This window comes from Triticum aestivum, chromosome 7A, assembly GCF_018294505.1.
Source record: "Triticum aestivum cultivar Chinese Spring chromosome 7A, IWGSC CS RefSeq v2.1, whole genome shotgun sequence".
NCBI classification, from domain to species: domain Eukaryota; kingdom Viridiplantae; phylum Streptophyta; class Magnoliopsida; order Poales; family Poaceae; genus Triticum; species Triticum aestivum.
This window is the reverse complement of record NC_057812.1, coordinates 40,279,134-40,299,896: the sequence shown is the minus strand read 5'-3', so window position 1 is coordinate 40,299,896 and position 20,763 is coordinate 40,279,134. Positions and strand designations below refer to the sequence as shown.

Sequence of the window (20,763 nt, the reverse complement as noted above, 5' to 3'; positions counted from 1 at the left end):
GGTGGCCACCACGGAGGACTCGTTGCTCTTGTCAGAGTAGGAGGAGGTCAGGTTCTGGACGTAGTGGTCGATGCTGCTGGGGCACGTCGTCAACAGTAAACCATGAGTGACGTTCATGTACCCCATGGTCGGTGGCTTAGCTTATATATGACTAAGCTAGCTACTTGAGGTACATCTGCATGAATGGTTTAGGGTGGTCCATCTGGCTCAGATATATACCTGTTGGAAGGGTATAACAGGTGGTCAAGCTCGACCGAAGAAGAAGAAGAAGAAGAAGAAGAAGAAGAAGAAGAAGAAGAAGAAGAAGAAGAAGAAGAAGAAGAAGAAAAGCATCAGCATGGCGTACGATGGAGGGTTTAATTTTGCACTCATCATCTTCACCTGAATATCATTCGTACATGTTGCTTTACTTATACCATAAACAAGAGCACAAATTGATGTGCTTAGCTGATCTTCTTCCGCATCAATTACTAGGTAATATGCTTTGGATACAGGTGGGGTCACTTGAACGCATTCATGTGCCTCGTGCTTGGATTAAGGATGGCCGCATTGAAAGTATCATAGCTAGTACTCCCTCTGTTCCTTTATATAGGGCGTATTTGGTTTTTCCCAAAATTAGTACGTGCCCTATCAACATCCATTATTCGAGTGTTCTACTGGCTACGAGGTACATCCTACTATTTATATACACGCACAGAGCCTTTTTTAGAAGTTAGAGTAAGGAATTTCACTTCATCAGACTAGAACACTCGAATACATGACCCTATGTGTTTCTGTCTTTTATTTGTATGCAAATTAAGATTGATGGTGCTATTTTTGTGCCCTGAAAGAAAATAGTGCTCTAAAAATCAATTGTTTGAATCTCCAAAATTGTATTATTCTGATTATAAGCGAGATTGATTGGTTCTTTAATATCATGAAAATGTACATTTACACAACGGGCAGCTACAAGTACATGCTTGATTCTTTACGCATGTTCCAAACATTCAAATCCTATATAGATAAATAGTCGGTCGCTTAGTTATAATTCTTCTAACATGCAACTATGCAAACTAAACATGCCCCATGGATAGAAAAAAAACATACATTAAGGGCACCGCTAGGCATCACACTACTGATCCCGGAAATTCGTTGGTGCTCTCGGGAGCGCGACCTCTTGCGCGTGAAAATATTTTTTGAAATGCCAAAAAAGTTTCAACACAAATTCTATGTGTTCTTTGTCACATCCAAATGCTACATACAAATTTGTAGGCAAAAGGATTAAACATTTTAGCCTGTGAAAAAAAATAAAGCCAAATATTACCCCAAATTTGTTTTTTTCACCGGCGAAACACCGCTACTCCGTTGCGCATGAAAACTTTCAAGGATGCTTGCGATACTAACACGAACATCTACAAAAAAACAATCAGAATGTTTCTAAAACATTTACTATATATTTTTATTTACTATTCACATGGGAGTGCGCGCTCCTGGGAGCCAAAACACCATTCTCCTACTGATCCCGACTTCCTATCAGACCAGTCAGATGCCACAGGATCAGAAGCGAGCTGGCTTTTGGATCAGAAGGGAAGGCCCCGCTGGCTGATTTTTTCCCCCTTCGTCAACAAACATTATTTGTCGCAATTAAACCAGCAGTTTGTTACGTCTCCAATTTGTGATGGAAGCATAATTTTTGTACTATGAAAATATTCTTCTTGATGCTAGGAAGAATCATTTTCTAGTGTTAAGGAGCCAATTGTTCGCATGATAGTAATTTGGCATGGAGGTTGTATGTGTTAAGAAATTACAATAGTATTGTGTTAGGTTGCTATAGTAGTATGCTAGGATTTTATGATCCATTTTGTAGGAACACCTACACGAAGTTTGGATCAAGTTTTATTTAAAATGTAATACAATGCAATTAACTCTGCTATAGTAGTGATGCATGTTATATCTCGTTGGCTATTAACTTAGCAATGCATATATATGTATGATATTAAATACAGAAAATAATATGTACTTTATTTATATGAACACAGGAAGCTGTTGTGACCTTTTAGGGTACTGCACAAACCACTCTTTTTTAAGAGAGCTTTGTAGAGTGCATCTAAATGACGATCGACAACATTGTTCCATTACTGGTGCACTACACAAAAGAAGACAGTATTGTGTGAATTCAAGAACAGAAAATGGGAGAAGTTAAGGGTGCTTTTCAGTGAGTTGAGGAATCATCGAAATTTTTGAACTCTAGAACGGAGATGGGAGAAGTTAAGGTTGTTTTCCAGTGAGTAAAAGGTTCTCTCTCGACACCATTGTTGATTCTTCAACGCCAAGACTCTTCTTCCTATAGGATGGACATATGAATAAATTATCTCAGAACTTAGTTGAATATGTTGCCCCCTGGAATTTATGGACATATGACAATGTATGGACAATGAAATGTAATGCAATTTTTCTGGATGTGTATAACTTTGTATTGTAGTGCATCTCAGGGATGCACTGCTAGCTATCCAATTTGCCTAACCAAAAATTGTCATCACTGACCGGCCGTAGACCTAGGTCTCTCAGTTAACTAATACAAAAAAAGGAGTATTGATTCATTGCTTCCCCATCTTGCAATGCTTTCCTTTTGAAGAATTTAAAACATCAAAAGACAAGGAGTTGATTGTGAGTTCTCATGACTTTGTTGAATTTTCTTTGTTCTCTCATGGCTTTCCTTTTCTACTGGTTAGGAGGTACATGCCACTACATGCCTTCACGCAGAGAACCTTTTCTTTTCTCCACAAAGAAGAGCAAAGAATGTCACTTCACCGTGAAGAATATATCAAATGGCATGATGAGTTGTTCCATGGCTTTGCTCTCGTACTGTCTCTAGTTTTCTATACTAGGATGTAGTACATCCATGTATTTCCTACACACATTCCTTCTCCTCTTCCTAAGAAAAGGACTACGAATCCATGTCCTTGGAGTTTATATCTATGGCAAAGCTGCTTCCTTTGGCAACAGAAAAGGGACAAAAAATTACTAAAGTGCAATGGCATGCATGTACTTGATTGCTGGTGAGGATTTGCTAGAATTGCTTTGTGCCAAATGCACGGCAACCAACAACTTTCGTGGTGATCAATGGGAGTGTTATGTTTGTGCCTGAGCCAACCCCAACAAAATTTGAGTACTCCGTCCAGATGCGATTATATTTCGGGCGTGGGTTTTGACGGCCTTAATTGACTAGTGAAACATGTATTATATGCCACAAAAGATATATTTTTGGATCCATCGTCGAATGAAGTTTCCAAACATATAAATTTTTGTGGCCTATTACACATGTTGCTAGTCAATATTTTTTTTTGTAGCATATTACGTATGTTTCGGTAGTCAGACTGAAGACCTAAAAACACATGTGAGACTAATATTCCCTCCGGAGGGTGTAGCCAATATATTGTTGGGATTATTGAGAAAAAGAATGGACCTGAGCTGGCTAGAGCACATGGGTATCCCAAAAAATTGGGAACCATCCAAACAAGAATAGATTTTTTGGCGATCGTTAAAAGTGGTATGGTTAGTTTTATTCACCATCCCAACATACCACAGTTTGTTAGCTGCACGTAATACTGACGAAACCATGGTTGTATTTGGAACTAACTTAACCTTATATATAAGCCATCTGTTTTCGTAAACCCATCATAAACTGCGGTGAGAATATAATTTGTTACGGTACGTTTTGAAATTTACATATAGATGTGAGCTTGGTTTTGGTGGTGAATGGTATGTAATATCTATAAGGGCATCTCCAGCAGTTGGCCCTCCAGGACGCATAAAAACGCCCCCTGGGGGCGAGCCGGCGATACAATCGGCGCTGGGGGCGGTTTTGCGCCCAGTCGTCGCCCCCAGGCGCCGAAATTGGCCCACTTTGCAGCCCAATTTCGGTGAATAAAGGGCCCATATGGGCGAGAATAGGCCCATATTCGGCGTGGTTTCGCCGTGTCTCGGCGTTCAATTATCAACACAATTATTTCTTATCACATATTTCATTATAGAAAAATCAAATACTTCAACAAAATAGTACAACAACAAATAGTTCAATACAAATTATATAGTTCAACAAATAAAAACTTGTATTTCATCACACGGCGTCCCCCTTGAGCCTCCATAGGTGCTCAATCAGATCTTTCTGCAGTTGATGATGCACCTGTGGGTCTCGGATCTCCTGACGCATACTGAGATAGGCAGTCCAAGTTGCCGGTAGATGGTGATCAACTTCGCCTAGAGGACACTGCCTGTAGTATGGTTCAGTGTCAAACACTGGGTCTTCTTGCTCGCTCTCGATGATCATGTTGTGCAAGATGACACAGCAAGTCATAATCTCCCACATTTGATCTTTGGACCAGGTCTGAGCGGGGTACCGAACAACAGCGAATCGAGATTGGAGCACACCAAATGCCCGCTCGACATCCTTCCTGCAAGCCTCCTGAACTTCCGCAAACCAGGCGTTTTTGCCTCCTGCCGCAGGGTTTGAGATCGTCTTCACAAATGTTGACCATCTCTGATAGATGCCATCTCCTAGGTAGTACCCCTTGTTGTATTGGTGCCCATTGATCTCGAAGTTCACCGGAGGAGAATGGCCCTCAACGAGCTTGGCAAAAACAGGAGAGCACTGCAGCACATTGATGTCATTGTGAGTTCCTGGCATACCAAAGAAGGAGTGCCAAATCCAGAGGTCCTGTGTGGCTACCGCCTCAAGCACCACACTGCAACCGCCTTTGGCGCCTTTGTACATCCCCTGCCAACCAAATGGGCAATTCTTCCATTTCCAATGCATGCAGTCGATGCTTCCAAGCATCCCAGGAAATCCTCTTGCTGCATTCTGGGCTAGGATCCGAGCAGTGTCTTCCGCATTGGGTGTTCTCAAGTATTGTGGCCCAAACACTGCCACCACTGCCCGACAGAACTTGTAGAAACACTCTATGTTGGTGGACTCGGCCATGCGCCCATAGTCGTCGAGTGAATCACTGGGAGCTCCATATGCAAGCATCCTCATCGCTGTCGTGCACTTCTGGATGAAGGTGAATCCAAGAGCGCCAGTGCAATCCATCTTGCACTTGAAGTAGTTGTCGAACTCCCGGATGGAATTCACAATCCCGAGGAAGAGCTTTCGGCTCATCCGATAACGACGCCGAAATGTTTTCTCGCCGTGAAGTGGAGCATCGGCGAAGTAGTCAGAGTAGAGCATGCAGTAGCCTTCAAGACGAAGCCGGTTCTTTGCTTTCAACCGCCCCGGCGCCGAGCCACCTCGCCGTGGCTTTTCATGGCTCGCCAGCAGCTGGGCGAGGGCGGCGAGCACCATGAGATGCTCTTCTTCCTGGACGTCGGCCACGGCTTCCTCCTCCAGCAGCGCGGCGAGCTCTTCCTCGTCATTCGAGTCCATCGCCGAGACAGGCAAAACGCCGAACACCCTGCGCTCGGTGGGCGTGTACCCGCCGCTAAACCGCGCCTCCGCGCCCGGAAACGCCCAGCTGCTGTGGGAGGGGCTGCCACGGCGAAGCGCTGCTATTTTCCGGCGGGGAATGGCTATCTAGTGGAGTAGGGCGGCGGCCGTCGCCGGGATATAGCTAGTGGTGGCCGAGGGCGCGGGGGGTGCGAGGCGAGTCGGGGGAAGAAAACCTTGACTTTTCCCCTGTCGGTGTGGGCCAGGCGTGCTTTTCCCTAGCGCTGGAGCCCCCAACCGCTCCCCAGTGCGCCGGGTTCGGCCTGTGACCGCCGGGCGGAAAAAAGGTCCAACCGGCGATTTTCGGCGTCCTGGGGGCGGGACTGGGCCATTTTTTCGGCGCCGGCGCCGGAAAGGTGGCCTGGGGGGGCCTGTTAGGGGCGCGGCTGGAGATGCTCTAATACCCTGGAGTGATTTCGTTGTTATTTACTGGATGCAATGGTTGATTGGAATTGTTATTTGCATAGATCTTGATTTGACTATCATCACGGATTAACTTTTGCAAAAAAAAAAACTTGGACTAAGGAATAGCTATTTCTAAATGGACAAAATTAGTCTGGCCAAACTTGATTTATTCATGTAGGAGCAAGGTTCTTAATCCTTTTGGATGAAAATTCCAATAATTAACCGGTGATCAGTTTTTCTGCTCTGTCGCGGTAATGGGCATACAGTCCGTAATTTCTGTTAGTATTTGGATTTGAAAGCTTCAATAGGGACTAATAAGGTAGCCCACGACCATGTTGAAGGAAAAGAAGAGCACTGACCAGTAACCACTATGCCATTGCCCTCCTTGCATCAGAATCATGTAGTCCCCCCGTCCCATATTAAATGTCGCTCAAATGAATGTATCTAAGTGTCGCTCAACCGGATGTATCTAGCACTGAAATATGTCTAGATACATCTGTTTGAAAAACACTTAATATGAGATGGGGCAGTAGAATTTCTATTAATATTTATAATAAAACATGAAATCAAAATGCATTCAAATAGTTTTGGGTGAAAGAAATATTTCCGATATTTTCCAGAAACTAGTTCTTCCAGGCCCCTCCTAAAAAACCGGTATCCAGAAAAGAAACTGTGTAGATGTACAGAAATAATGCAGTCCGGTATATGCATATACATACACGGCAGTAGTAAAAGCTAAGCAGACGTATCATGATTTATTTATTTTATATGTAGCTACGTATCATGAATTCAAGATACGTGAGTGTCACGTCAAGCAGCACATCTTACAGGAAAGCTAAGATTCTTGGCGCCAAAGTAGTCGACGGGGTCGCACAGCACCCTGACGTCGTACGGCCTCGTGTAAGCCGGCCCGACAGTGAACCTCACCACGGCCAGCACCAGCACGCTGATCTCCGGCGTGCCACCACCTTCCCCGGCTGTCGGCAAGTTATTCAAGGCAAAGCTGGCCGACACGCTCATGTTCGCCGTGGTTCCCGGCCGCTGGGGTGTCGGCGGCGCCACATCCGCCGGCACCTTGTAGACCGTCCCCTTGGCCGTGTACACCAGGTAGACGATGAAGCTGTGGTAATCGACCCAGGCGCGGTGGCTCGTGTCGTTTGCGGAGAGGATGAGCTGCAGCTCCCACTCGGACCTGGTGGCGTTGGTGACCGTGAAGACGACCTCTGCCGGGGTGAGGACCGCCGAGACCGCGATGACGACGACGCCGGTGACAAGGGCCCCGGGGAGAGCCGCCAGGATGTTGCGCTTGGTGCTCCATCCCCTCGGACGAGGCGCTTTCGCCATTGCTAGCTAACTACCTCGGCCTTCCTCTACTTGCAATGGCTATATATTACGTGTGAGCCTATGACCTGACCTGACTGGCCACTCCCGAGTCCCGATAGCATATATGGACCGATACGTCAGATTAACCGGAGCCGGCAGAAGTGGAGGGAAGGTGGCTGCCCACAAGATCAACTCGGTCACGCGGCAAGCCTGCGGTATCAAAAGGAAGGCAAAGTTTCAAGAGGGTGGTGGACTGTGTGCAGGGGCAGGGACAAGATTCATGGTCCAGGCGGCGGCAGGGACGCGGGGCACGTCGTCCATGCACACGCCGCCCTATTTCTACACTGCCAAGCATTCGGTTTCCGCGCCCGGTACGTGTGCCATATTGCGTCGATGTGAATCCAGTGTCGTTTCATTTTGCTGACTTGGCATCGCCACAGCTTGTCCGATCGTGAACGCCGGGCGTGGATGAACTTCGTGCCTGCTCTCTGTTCGTCGGTATGTCTCAACCGAGCAAGACGGTGTATGCTGACGCGGATAGGAAGATGATTCATGATCCATGTCTATGTGAAGAGGGTGGTGGAGGTGGCTTCAAGGATGGACAGGTGGATGACTCAAAGCCAGAGGTGTATGCTCAGTGGCCGGGCACTTACATGCAACAGCCGAGCACATACACCTAGCAGCCGAGCACATACACCCAATAGCTGGAATCGTACAACGGATAGCCGAAGACGGACATGTACGACGAGACAGGCCTTGATCCAGAGGATTGGCCAGTCGATCCAAAGAAGAGGGGTAGAGGAGAAGGTTTCAACACAAGGGAGGGCGAATTGTTGTGTGATGCGTGGTTGGCAACTAGCATCGATTCGATCCATGGAACAAAGCAAAGGAGTGTAAGTCTTTGGTCCAACATAGATTCTTGGCTCCGTGAGCACAAGAATTTGAGCCCTACCTCAACGAAGTCATCTACGGTGATGTGACAAAGTAGCTTAGTCATCGATTTTACACCATCCAAGAGTTCATGAGTAAGTATTGCCATTTAAAACAACTAATCGATCGGTGGCCATATGGTGTGCAAATCACCGAGTAAGTAAGTTGTTCTATGTGTCGGCCATTAGGCCGGATGTGCTGTCATTTGACCGGATATGCAACTTGTTGGCCGGATATGCATCTTGTTGACAATGTTTGTTTATAGCCCTCCCGTGCGTGCACCTTGTATTTGAAGGTGGAGAAGATGAGCTTCGTCCTCATGCATTGTTGGTTGAAGTTGAATGTGCAACCCAAGTAACAATGTCATTGCCAATTCCATCAAGACTGCTAGCATCAATAATGAGGAAGAAGCCGGCGATCCAGGCGACCCAACAAAGTGCCGCCCAAGAAGGTTAGAAGGGGGTTCCAGAGAAAGAAATGGGAGGAGGAGAAGTTGAAGTGAGAAAGGGCGACATCGAAGATGACAGAGAGGTTTGAGGACATCTTGGCGAAGAAGGGGGAGACATGTGTCAAGCGCTCTGACATGAAGGAGGAAATGAAGCCAGAGAGGCTTAACATCTTAATGGCGATGACCGAGAAGAAGATTAACTTTGAAGAGATGAAGGCTAAGCTCAAGAGAGGAGGGTTGAGCTCGCCGCCACTTCCGAATATAGCAAAATGTTGACAATGAGGATGGATAAGTTGGATTCCAATGCTTCGATGATCATGCGCGCCGTCCGTCTTAAGATGATGAAGCGCTTAGCGGTCGAGATGGAGGTGACTGAGAAGGAGGCGGCTGGTAAGGAGTCAGCTGGTGAGGAGGAGCCAGAGATAGAGTGAGCGAGGAGGCTCGGACAGTTGGCCGGTAGGGCAAAAATGCCTTTTTGTATGGACATCTTGGCGAAAAAGGAGAAGGCAAGTAAAAACTATGAAAATTCGTCTTTTTATGGTGAGATCGAGTGTTATTAACACCGGACTTTAATTTTCTCACATTGCTATTCATTGGAAATAAAATTAGGCTGACATGGGCGGATGTTTAAGAGATGTGATTGAATGACCAGTTTCCATATCAGTATCCATGAACTGGTTCCGACCAATCCGCGGATAAATAGTGGAGGGGACGCGTTGTTGATGCCTTAAAGTGACCGGGCGTACACCAGCTATGTGGTTAAATGAGCAGACATATATAAATTTTTAGAGAAAAAGTAAGCCTGTCCAAATAGTTTAGTGCGATCGATCAATGTTACTTGAGTGCGCCTTGACACTACTCATCTTTTTCTCTTTTGTGGACATAGCTTACTTGTTTAAAATAGGATAGCTTCCACCGGAGTGCCAAGAACAATTTTCACTTTAACCTGTGCATATGCAGGCACGAGGTATCGTGTTAATAGATATGCATATAAGGCCAACTCCACCACGTGACCCCAAACAGACGTCTATTTTGTCCGGATTCTATCCGTTTGGATAGGGCAATGGGGTCGTGTCCGGGCCGTTTTTGGGATGCGGTGGCCGTGTATCCAAGCGCGGACGCATCCCGGCCGCTTCCTGTCCGCATACTTTTTTCTTTGCAAGCCCTTAACTATTTTTCATCATTCGTTTTTGATACATAGGAATACATCGCCAAATTTTGACTATAAAAGTAAGACCAAAGAAAACAAGAATCAAAAGAATACATTTTAGAAGATATCCAACTTCCATAACTGCTCCTGTAAGTTGGATTCGTGCCTTCTCGATGCATTCATTGTTTATCTGCGGAGGAGGCTCGATCTTGCGTGCTTCTTTCTTCTTCGAGTCTAAAGAAGTAGAAGTTGCTTCCTCGCATCTAGTCTCGTGTCTAGCCTCTAATCTAGCAGCAAGTGCACTAGTCTCATATATAGCCTCTATGCTAACTAAAAGTGCACAAACATCTACTAAATTGCGTTCTATCAATATATCGATGTACTCTTCTTCCCAATACCAAAACTTGCATCCATGCTACACAATAAAATTTGAAGTTAGCACAACTAGTCAAATCTAGAGCACAAACCGAAGCTAAAAAGAGCACATACCCCATCGTTTAAGCACTTGATGAACACCCATCCGGGATGTTTCGGCGTTGTAGACACGCGGCACACGACCTTCTTTGGGCAGTCGTTGCACTTAATGAGTGGCAACGGTGCGTCGACGAGCTTTTGGGCTAGCACCGAGCCCGGCCAACTGCCATTCGTGTATCTGCCGATGGACCACCGACGGTGTATATCCGAGCGGCTAGAGGAGGAGCCACTGCCTACATGTGGTCTTGCGGCCCTGCCAGGGCCTTCCGACCCGGTGTCCGGCCAGTCCATGGCACGGCGCGGCCTCCCACAGCCGGGCAAGCTCAAGACAGACCGGATCCGCTCAAAATCCGGCCAGCGGGTGCGCAAATCAGGTGGCCGTGCTTGGGTAGCTCGGCGGCGCCGAGGGGAAGGGGCTAGGTGAACGCGCGTCCGAGTTGCACAGCTGCAATGGCAGCGGCGGCGGCGAGGGGAAGAGTGGGGAAGAGTAGAGGGGGTGCGGCCGTAGGGAGGGAGGAGGGCAGATAGAAAAGGCGTCCCTGTGCCACCGACTGGCGGGCCAGGGAAGGACACGCGCAGACGGCCCGCACGTCCACGTGCTGTCCGTTTCACCCCAAAAGCGATGCAAACTTGGGTCGGGGATGGGTCGAAAGCGGACAGAAAACAGACAAAAGTCCGTTTGCGCCCGCGCGCTGGACCGTCTGGTTCGTCCGTTTTACCCCAACGAACGCGGGCGGACAGAATGAGGTCGCGAGATGGAGTTGGCCTAACTATCCATGGAACAGCCAGCTCGCTAGACCGACCGATATCTACACTGCAGCAGTACTGGAGTAATAGGTAGGCACGTAGGAGTGTGGCGTTGCAAAGAACGGGCTCCATGGAGCTCGTTTTGCAAAAAAAAATTCAAAATATATTTAAAAGTTTCAAAAAATGCCATTTTTTACAAATATATATATGCATATTCTTTAAGTATGCTACATAAAAAAGATATATATGCATATTCTTTAAGTATGTATAAATTTGCAGTAACTAATTTGATCGTTTGCATGCTACATAAAATAGATAAATATCTGACACAAATACAACAAAGAAAAAGCCTATTTTAATCTGTGTATTTGTTTTTTTTGTATACATCACATATGAATACATATATTTATGAAAATTTATACACGCATACTTCAAGTATATGTCTACATGAAAACAGTTTTTTTCAGATTTTTTCGAGTTATGAAAAAGATATTTTGGCTGAGAAATGTATATAGAGCTCAATGGATCTCGGCCTCTGCAGTCACTTTTCGATGGTTGATGGCACGAAACACAGAAGACATCAAGATTGTTATCTAGCCAGCTCTATGGGCAAGGACGACGACGACGACGAGCCCACAAGAGTTCGATGGTTGATGGATGCGGCGCGGTACGCCGTGGCGGCCCTGGTGACGGCAGTACCGTGGCGGTCATCGCAAGGGCCGTCGTCGTGTCGCTGCGTTCCGAGAAGCTCGAGATCACGGTCGTCAATGGCACCGTGACTGCGTCCGTGAACACGGCGGGCGGCGGCGAATCCTACCCAGGTAAGGCTATTGATGATCATGCACTACTACAACCCCAGCGGCCGCGTCGGCATCCAGTACGTGGGCGTCAACATCACCCTCCTCTACCAAAACGACACGCCGATCGCTTGGATTGGCATCGAGGACGACCTTGTCAGCGGCATCCATGTGGAGCCACAGTTCATACGGGAGTCCGTCGTGGACACGAGCCTCGACGTGCCGCACGACGTGCCGGCGGCGTTTGCCGGGGTCATGACGGCGCCCAACGGAACCCACATGTTTGAGAACGCGAAGGTGCACCTGAAAGGCACGCTCCAGACGCAGATCTCTGGGCTCAACTACACGCACGGCGGGCAGCCCACCGAGTACATCTGCTCTCCGGTGGCCATCGGCGTCATGTCAAAGAAGCTGCTCGAGCATGCCGTCGACGTATCTTGCGAGGAGGTTTAGTATGTCTTTGTTTTTTTCCGATCGACTTGGAGAGCTTGATTAACTGGCTGATGTATTGATAATTTGATGTTTCTTGGCTAACCTGCATCAGTATTGTTAATTTCGTGTGGGATTAGAACTTGTGTATGTATCAAACAATAATTTTGCCGGCAGGAACCACCTAGAAAGCAGTAATTAGATTTGTTTTTCATCAAAAGAGAGTTTGAACTCCGTACCTTTGCATCGACTGGCACGCCCAATAGTACTCCTCCGTCTAGATACATTTATTTGACCGACAAGTAATTCTAGACTTCAAGGTGCATTAAATCATTGCATTGCAAGTATTAAAAGAAAACTGATCAATGCATGCATTTTATGCATGCATATATTGCAACTAATGCATTCGTAAACATAATTTTTTGAGGAAAGCAAGAGCATTAATTTGGTGCTTTTGTAAACTACAAAAACTATTCCACCACTCATCATCTACCTTGGTTGGTGAGATTTTTGAATTGAGCCTTATAAACCGGAAAGGAGGGAGTAGTATATACAAAAAGCACAAGTCTGAAGTCACATAGGCCAAAGCCTGGAATATTAACCGACAATCATATTAACTCACTAGAATATTTCTCTCTTTCCCTGAAAAAGAATATTTATCTCCTACTCCCTCCGTCCCATAATATAAGAACGTTTTTGACAATAGTGCAGTGTTAAAAACGTTTTTATATTTTGGGACCGAGGGAGATTAAGTTTACTTTTGGCATACAATCATTAACTCACTAGAATATTTATGCTCCATTGCAATCACCACCAGGGGGCGACGCGAGCGCTGCAGTCATCCGATTACCAATATTCTAGTGAGTTGCTGGTAGTTCGGAGTCGACGCGAGATGGCATGTAGGTGGAACGGTGTGGCATTAACAGTATCATCGACGGTGGGTCTCGGCGGCATGGCGCAGTGGAGACTCGGCGTCTGATGCGCGGAGATGGACTCGCGCAGGAGAAGGAAGCTGTCTGGCGTCGTGGTGGCGTCGACGGCAGCTAGACCGTGCAAGATAGATGCAACAGTACAGCTCTGAAGATGAATTGGTGGCAGGTGACTGCGGCGGCCTCATACCCGGCAGGCGTCCTGGTTGAGGAGTGCGCCGGACCGGTGAGTGCCCCATACCCGGCAGGCGTCCTGGATGGGACCTCTGGTCTTGGAACAGGTTTGGCTGCGAGGTCTGTTTGGTATTAGGCCCAGACTATCAGCATCCCTTCATCATTTGGATAGGAATAGCGACAAATGTTGCCTAGACGTTGGCTTTAGTCTTGCTGTTGTATTACTCCCTCCTTTCCAGTTTATAAGGCTGAATTTAAAAATCTCACCAACCAAGGTAGATGATGAGTGGTGGAATATTTTTTGTAGTTTGCAAAAGCACCCGATTAATGCTCTTGTTTTCCTCAAAAAATTGTGTTTACGAATGCATTGCAATGCATGCATGCATAAAGTGCATGCATTGGTCAGTTTTCTCTTAATACTTGCATGCAATGATTTAATGCACAACATGTGATGGGGAACAACCAAATTGAGTCTTATAAAATGAAAAAACTAAAATTTTGAGATAAGCCCTATAAACTGGAAAGGAGGGAGTATTTTGTAATGTTTTGTGTGAACAATTAATAAATTGGCTGCATGCTTCGTCCAGATGCAGAGGCCGGGGGTCCTTCTCCATTTCTAAAAATAAAGCTATTAATCTGATAGTTTGACCTTTCTCACACCGCCCCTGTGCTACAACTATAAATCTACACCTATTACGTATGGGTACTACTCCCATGATGCACTTCCTCAGTGTTCTCTATGTAAGATTTGTACAAACCATTTGGTCGGGGTAATTAGTTTTACATGGTCTTGATTTTGTGCCCCTTTTATATGTATATTCCAGTTGAGCTCTGATTGTAAGCATCAGATCGGGTTGGGGCCTTACACTCCTTTGGTGTCCCTGCCAATGATGCGAGTGGCAGCCATCATTGTCCAGCATGCATGTCTCCGGCACTCTCTAGGTATCCTCACCTTCCAGTTATAATTATCACTAGTCAGTGGTTTTCCTGCTTTCTAGTAGTGATCTTTAGGAGGTCAAACGGTCAAACCCAATAATTAATCGATCGTTCTACATAGAATAATGACATACTGGATTTGGGATTATCATGAGATACCGATTTGAGATTCTTAATGATGGAGTACAAGCACGGTGGACACCTTTTCCACTGCTTAATTAAAACAAGGAAAAGTAGTTCTGGTGGATGGTCTAAAAAAAAGAGAAATCTCAAACTTTTTGCCCAATGATTTAGTGTCCTAATGATAGTAAGACAGTTCGTTCGCTATTTACGTAGTAAATTTCCAATTATATGATTTGCTTTGGACAAATAATATGTTTGGCTAGAAAATAAATCAAATTTGAAACAATAAACATAGAACTGTAGGAAGTGGAACAGAAGATACATCCAGGTTTCAGCATAACTACTGGTACCTTTAGCTAAGTCTTTATATCAAATTCAAATAGATAAATGTACGGAGGAACACTTAATACATATTCAGTACAATATGTATGAATCACCTTTTTAAAATTATGATCTAGAGAAAAATAATCTGCATAAAACAATGGCTAGCGGGGTACCGTTACTTTCTAAGTCATACATGTACGTCCGATGCATGCTGGTGCCCCTTTCAGTGTTATATCTTCACACAATCTGATCAAAAGAAATAATCATCTCATAACTGTTTTCTGTAGATATTATATGAAACACATGTTGTTTTTTAAGATCAAACACATGGTGAGCAGCTCAAAGAAGGTTGTTGCAATACAAATTAATCGATTCAATCAGCGGAAATATTAAAATGTAAGTATTCAGATCAAACTTTCAACATGAGTACCTGCTAGGCCACGTTCGATTGGTCTGGATCACCGCAAGTGAGCGAATATGATGCAAGTGTGTTGCCATTGAAGCAACCAGCGCCAAACAAGCTGCAGTGGCGCGCTACGACATTATGCAAGTGCCCATCCATGTTAAATCAACGGTCTGTGTAGCGTGTATACAACTACACGTTCCGTTGGAGCAATTGAAGTTTCAAAATTAATTATAGCTCAATATATATGTGGATTCAACCAAGGATATCTTCGTTGCGTGCTCAAGAAGCTATCTTCGTTGCCCTTCTGTATACGAATGTTCTTTTCTTCAGGGCCAACCGATTGCTCAGTGGCGGAGCTAGCGAATTGCTAAAGCCCGGGCACATTGTAAGCTAAAGTATATTTTGGCCTTCCAAAAATCCCAAGTATCACATATCTATCTATCACAATATGCTCAATTCTGAAATTTGAACAAACATAATTTGAATCGACACAACCAATGTTAAATTGCATAACTTTTCATTAAATTGCAGAGAATGACTCACCTAATTATCGTGTGCCGTGGTAGCCTCTTTTACAGTTTGGTGCTAGTGGCCTCTTGGTCGTGGCTTTGTGTGGCAGTGTTGCTGGCTCGGCTGAAGAGCCACCGCCTGCCGGAGCCGGAATGAAATTTTCACAGGAGGAGACGCGGCCTGGGCGCTTGCACTTTCGATCCTACGTGACCCTTGCCCGCCTTCCCCGGCGGAGTAGTGGCCCCGCCATGCGCCAACACTCTTGCGGCTCACCGTTCATCGATGCCTTCCGGCAGTCCGTCCTCCACCAGTGGTCAAATCGTCTTCGAGAACGGAGTACCAAGCTAGGGTTTGGGCGTGCCGCGCGAGCGCCCGCCCCCATCTCCCCCGAGTTCCTCGTCTCTGCTCGACAGGCAACAAACTCGATCGATCAGTCTCCTGATTTTCTCGAGTTGGTTGTAGGCTGTAGCCCACGTTACAAAAGGGTGCTAAGAAAGGCCCAATAAACAAGAAAATGACCACGCTGGCCTAGTTATAGAGCAGTTTTCTTGTTTGCAGAGTATTTTCAGGAGTTTTCAGCGTATACGAGCAACTTTTTCGAAGCTTGCGGCTTCAAAAGCTCCCGGATGTTTTGGAAAGTGGCGGCATCAAGCCCGGGCACGTGCCCAGGGTGCCCGGACGGTAAAATCGCCCCTGCGATTGCTAGTAGTATCTCTTTGGAGGGGATAAGTCTCTTTGGAGGGGGCATGTAATTAATTATTGTTATTTTCTAAACGAATCTAATGAACCTAGCTAGCACGCTACTCTCCGGAGTTGCTACTTTAGGCTTTCTTTGATTATCTTAGTCGTTGCATGGAACTTACGTGTCAATTCTATATACAGGTATTGAGAACAAACACTAATGCTCCATTCTTTTGATGTCCTCACGGATAGTATATGTGCAACAAAATATTTATATAATATTGCCCAGTGTTGCGGTATCTAAACCAATGGGCCAAGAAATCATTTACGAGAATCTCTCATCATTCTCAAGTTGTGAACTGGCTTACCAAAAAAACTCTGTCAAGTAAATATTGTTGGAACCGCAGGCCCCTATCTACCTCTCCTCTCACTCGAACAAAGATGGAAGAAAAAGAACAGTGGACATAAGATTTTCTGCCCGGCGATGAACGCCGCCACGGACGCTCAAACGTCCTAATTTCTTCTTCTTTAGGATGACTACATGGCTTACACAGATACATCGATCAGCAGTACACGGCGGGATTCATACCCGGGCTAGCACAGCACATGTGCACACACACACGACGCTGCCCACCTCGGCCACTATCCCAGGCACGCATGCAGAATATCACGTTAACTAGCATATGTGCAGTTCAAAAAAAACTAGCTAGCATTCGGGTGAGCCATTATTTTCCTGGTGACGCGCCTGCGTGGAATAAAACGTACACGTACTTATGCGTCCGTTGATGTTTTTTTTTTATAAAAGGAGGATATAACCCCGGCCGACAATGCACGCATTTATTTTATTAATTATTCACAAAAACCTTACAAAATAATACTTCCTCCATTACAACATAGATAACCTAATTTTGTACTAACTTTGTACTAAAATTAGTACAAATTTGAGTCATCTATTTTGGAACGGAGGGAGTACATCAGTAAGTCTTAAGCTACCGTCTTGGCAACACTTGTCGCTACTCCTATCCCCGTGATGAAGGGGTGCCGAATGTCCGAGCCGAATACCAAAACAGACATTGCACCAAATCCTAACATCTAAAGCCGGATGCCCCAGCCAAGCCACATTGCCGGGACTAGGTCACACACCGGTCTGGCACACCCTTAGAGGCCGTCGCCGCCGTCTTCCACCGATCCATCTCCAGCGCATGTACTGATGCACAGACCTTGCCAGGCCTGTCGTCGACGCCACCACGGCGCCAGACAACGCCACCATCCTGCACGTATCCATCCATACACGCCCGTCGCCGAAACTCCGCAGCGCCATGCCGCCGAGATCCACCATCGGCCTTGCGGTAGATGTAACACCGCTCCTCCTTGTGTCCCCTATAGCCAGCACTTGCTCTAAAACGATGCCTCCAGGAGGGACAACGGCACCGAAGGCGCCGTCATCGTCCGATCCAGTAAACCCAGATCTAGGGTTTCCCCCGGAACATCCCGATCGAGTTGACATGACCTGCAACGATCATGCCTCGAGAAGGAAACAACGTCAGAGATGCCGCCATCATCCGCCAAGACCACAGCCAGGCATGATTTTCACCGGAAGCCGCGTCGTCCTAATCTTGTGGCTAGTTAGAACCGTGCAGAGTCTCGCCATGAAGACGTATGCCACCGCTGGTACTCCGCCAGAGATCCTCCATACTCTCGCCGGTCCCTCCACGTGTCGCCGGCCGGCCAAGACCACTCTGCGGCGGATCTGGACGGGAGGCCAAATCTGTGGCCGCTGCGACCCATCTTCAGGCAGAGGCGTCCGCCGCGTCAGCCATGGACTGTTGCCACCACCCATGCATGCAGGGAAACCCATCGTCGTCCTGGACCGTTGGACACCGCCACACAGGCTAGGGGCGATGCCATGCCTACTGCCCACAGACGCACCACAAGAGATGCCCCTGCCGCCTTAAGGGGATCTCGCTGCAGATCCGCCCATCCTAGCATCTTGGCACCTGATACGTCTCCGTCGTATCTACTTTTCCGAACACTTTTGCCCTTGTTTTGGACTCTAACTTGCATGATTTGAATGGAACTAACCCGGACTGACGCTGTTTTCAGCAGAATTACCATGGTGTTATTTATGTGCAGAAACAAACATTCTCGGAATGACATGAAACTTCACGGAGCAACTTTTCAGAAAATATGAAAAATACCTGCAAAAGATGAAGGCCAGGGGGCCCACCACCTGTCCACGAGGGTGGGGGGCGCGCCCCCCTACCTCGTGGACCCCATGTTACCTCTCCGACTCCAACTCCATATATTGTGTTTCGGGGAGAAAAAAATCAGAGAGAAGAAATCATCACGTTTTACGATACGGAGCCGCCGCCAAGCCCTAAAACCTCTCGGGAGGGCTGATCTGGAGTCCATTCAGGGCTCCGGAGACGGGAATCCGTCGCCATCGCCATCGTCATCATCAACCATCCTCCATCACCAATTTCATGATGCTCACCACCGTGCATGAGTAATTCCATCATAGGCTTGCTGGACAGTGATGGGTTGGATGAGATCTATCATGTAATCGAGTTAGTTTTGTTAGGGTTTGATCCCTAGTATCCACTATGTTCTGAGATTGATGTTGCTATGACTTTGATATGCTTAATGCTTGTCACTAGGGTCCGAGTGCCATGATTTCAGATCTGAACCTATTATGTTTTCATCAATATATGAGTGTTCTTGATCCTATCTTGCAAGTCTATAGTCACCTATTATGTGTTATGATCCGTTAACCCCGAAGTGACAATAATCGGGATACTTACCGGTGATGACCGTAGTTTGAGGAGTTCATGTATTCACTATGTATAATGCTTTGTTCCGGTACTCTATTAAAAGGAGGCCTTAATATCCCTTAGTTTCCGTAAGGACCCCGCTGCCACGGGAGGGTAGGATAAAAGATGTCATGCAAGTTCTTTTCCATAAGCACGTATGACTATATTCGGATTACATGCCTACATTATATCAATGAACTGGAGCTAGTTCTGCATCACCCTAGGTTATGACTATTACATGATGAATCGCATCCGGCATAATTCTCCATCACCGATCCATTGCCTACGAGCTTTCCATATATTTTTCTTCTCGTATTTACTTTTCTGTTGCTATTGCTATCATCACTACAAAATACCAAAGACATTACTTTTACTACTGCTACCTTTTGCTACCGTTATCACTACTATCATATTACCTTGCTACTAAACACTTTGCTGCAGATATTAAGTTTCCAGGTGTGGTTGAATTGACAACTCAGCTGCTAATACTTGAGAATATTCTTTGGCTCCCCTTGTGTCGAATCAGTAAATTTGGGTTGAATACTCTACCCTCGAAAACTGTTGTGATCCCCTATACTTGTGGTTATCAAGACTATTTTCTGGCGCCGTTGCCGGGGAGCATAGCTCTATTCTTTGAGTCACTTGGGATATATATCTGCTTATCATTATGAAGAACTTGAGAGATCCAAAAATCAAGATCTATCCCTCAACTACGAGGGGAGGTAAGGAACTGTCATCTAGCTCTGCACTTGATTCACCTTTTGTTTTGAGTAAGCTTGCGACACCTACACCTGCTTCTGCTATTCGTTCTAATATGTCGCATGTTATTGATGATGCCACTTCTGCTATGCATGATACTTATGATGAAACTACTTCTATGCTTGATACTATTGTGCCACTTGGTAAATTTCTTGATGAACAACTTGCTAGAGCTAGAGAAATTGAAAATATTGAATCTGATGATACTGATGAAAGTGATGATGAAGAATCACTTGTTATTCCTAAGAGTTATGTTTTTGATCAAGAAGCTTCTTTAGCTATTTTAGCTTGCAAAAATAGAAATGAACTCAAAAGGTTATTAGCTAAATGGAGTAAGCAATCTCTAAATGTTAGAATGAAACCTGACCCTGCTTTTGCTACTTCACCTATCTTTGTTACTGATAAGGATTATGAATTCTCTGTTGATCCTGATATAATTACTTTTGTTGAATCTGATCCTTTTCATGGTTATGAATCTGAAACTGGTGTGGCACATCTTACTAAATTGAATGATATAGCCACCCTGTTCACTGAAGATGAGAGAACTCGTTACTTTTACATCCTTAAAATATTTCCGTTCTCATTAAAGGGTGATGCTAAGATATGGTTTAATTCTCTTGATCTTGGTTGTGTGCGTAGTCCCCAGGATATGATTTATTACGTCTCTGCTAAATATTTCCCTGCTCATAAGAAACGAGCTGCTTTAAGGGATATATATATAATTTTGTGCAAATTGAAGAAGAGAGTCTCCCACAAGCTTGGGGGAGGCTTCTCCAATTACTTAATGCTTTGCCTGATCATCCTCTTAAGAAAAATGAAATACTTGATATCTTTTATAATGGACTAACCGATGCCTCCAGAGATTACCTGGATAGTTGTGTTGGTTCTGTTTTTAGGGAAAGAACACCGAATGAAGCTGAAATTCTATTGAATAATATGTTGACAAA

At 45.7% G+C, this 20,763-nt stretch overlaps 1 pseudogene; it reads left to right on the top strand.

Annotated features, from left to right (window-relative positions):
• The first annotated feature begins 11,543 nt into the window (after nucleotides 1-11,543).
• On the top strand, nucleotides 11,544-12,188 carry LOC123152930 (uncharacterized; annotated as a pseudogene).
• Nucleotides 12,189-20,763: the final 8,575 nt, after the last annotated feature.